The sequence below is a fragment of the Urocitellus parryii genome, chromosome 5 (genome assembly GCF_045843805.1).
Source record: "Urocitellus parryii isolate mUroPar1 chromosome 5, mUroPar1.hap1, whole genome shotgun sequence".
Lineage (NCBI taxonomy): Eukaryota > Metazoa > Chordata > Mammalia > Rodentia > Sciuridae > Urocitellus > Urocitellus parryii.
The window spans coordinates 200,589,343-200,591,428 of NC_135535.1; the positions used below are offsets into that span (position 1 = coordinate 200,589,343).

A 2,086-nucleotide genomic window follows, 5' to 3' on the forward strand; every position below is an offset into this window, starting at 1 on the left:
TGTTTTAAATTATGTAACATATAACTCATACTAAAGAATATATATAATAAAATGGATACTTAGGAACACTACACCCAGCTTAAGAATGTGTGCATCACCCACACCTGGATTTGTACCTCCACATATTACCAGCTCCCAAGCCAGGATCCAGGCTGGCCAGGACTCAACACCCCACCCCTGCAATATGAAATGGGTTATAAAAAGGAAAAATGAACTTTGTCCAATTTAATCAAACTGGTGAGAAGCAGCTAGGTTGTTTCTCCACCCCATTTATAGAAACTAGAGCCAGGTGATAGATAGATAGATAGATAGATAGATAGATAGATAGATAGATAGATAGATAGATTGATTTAGCTAGGCTGTGGTAGCCAGACCACATGTCAGTTTCAGCTTCCTTGGTGCCTCAGGACCTGGCAGGGCTTTCTGGGTTTTCATTCTCAGCATAAGGAAATTTGAGATGCAGAAAATCACTATTATGATTTGAATGTGAGGTGTCCCCCCCCCAAAAAAAAAGCTCCTGTGTTAATACAGGAAAGTTCAGAGGTAAAGTGATTGAATTGTGAGATCTGTAACCTAATCAGTCCATCCTAATTTGAACGATTGGGTGGTAACTGTAGGCAGATAGGGCATGGCGAGAGGAGGTGGGGGTGGTCATGCTCTGAAAGGTGCACCTGCCCTCAGGGTACACCGCTCCTTTCCAGACCCCTACTGATCTGGGTGAGCTGAGCAGCTTTTCTCCGAGTGCTGTGCTGTCCCATCTTGGGCCCATATCAATGGAGTTGGCTGCTGTCCGTGGACTGAAACCTCTGAAACCATGAGCCCCAAATAAACTTTTCCTTCTCTAAGTTGTTCTTGTATCTTGGTCACACAGTGATGCAAAAGCTGACTTAAACAAGCACTGTTCAGGAAGCTGCTTTTAGTTTTAAAGGGACTCTGATTCATATGCACCTTGTCCTCCAGTTTGCTTCCCCTCCGAAGGTAAGTTACAAGAGGCTAAATTTGTGGTTCTACTCAAAAAATACTAATTTTAAAAAGAGCCTCTGAGCTGGGGTTGTAGCTCAGTGGTAGAGCACTTGCCTAGCATGTGTAAGGAACTAGGTTCAATCCTCAGCACCACATAAAAAATAAATAAACAAAAAAGGGTCTCTGTCCTCAGTGGCACACCTAGGGCAACTCAATTGTTTTTCATGTGGAATCCTCTAAAAAGTTTTCAGAAGTATAATTCTTTAGTTATTTAGCATCTGATGATTATTGGCCTTGCACCCTTTAAAAAATTATAAAAAACAAATTTATCACCATGTATTTATCCTTTCACATGAATACTTTTTAAAAGTTCAGGCCCTCAATTTGGATTTGTCTTATTGTCTCCTCACAATTATATTCAGGTTAAATATTGTGGTAGGATTAATGTGTAGGGGGTGTTGTATCATCAATGTGTCACATCAGAAGAGACCTGGTATTGGAATGTCCCTTTGTTGGTGTTAAGACTGATTTCTAGTTTAAAATAATGTTGTCTGGATTTCCTTTTTAGAAAGATACCTTTTACCCTTTGAATTCATAAATGATCTCTGAGATAATCTTTCAAATCCATTCAAAAGTCTATTATCCAACATTCTTTCACTGATGGTTTTAGTATTTATGAGTCTTGCTATAGTGTTACATCAATCATTACTATAGTGTTACAAAAACACTCTTTTTTGGCCAATCCTTCTGCTTCCCCAATGTTTGATTTGAAGTAATATTCTTTTATTCCTAGCTAATAACCACGAGACAATCAAAAAACTAATTTTTAAATTTTGCTTTCATTCTTTATTTTCTCTTGAAGTCATGTTCTGCCCTTTCTCTACCTTCTATTCTTTGTCATGAGAATCCACCTGTCAATTTCATTATCATCTCAAGAAACTGACTTTTCTCAAAAAATAAAGGCTAGATTTTAAAAGAATTGATATTTTAAAAATGAAAAATATGGGTTGGGGTTGTGGCTCAGTGGTAGAGCACCTGCCTAGCATGTGTGAGGAACTGGGATTGATTCTCACCACCTCACATAAATAAAATTCCATCATCAACTAAAATTTTTTAAATGAAA

The 2,086-nt window shown here is 38.1% G+C and overlaps 1 non-coding gene across 1 annotated transcript; it reads left to right on the top strand.

Moving 5' to 3' along the window:
- Positions 1-1,135: 1,135 nt before the first annotated feature.
- LOC113179621 (U11 spliceosomal RNA) lies at positions 1,136-1,268 on the top strand. Its single transcript, XR_003300370.1, has one exon. It is a non-coding gene; the product is annotated as a U11 spliceosomal RNA (small nuclear RNA).
- The last annotated feature ends 818 nt before the right edge of the window (positions 1,269-2,086 follow it).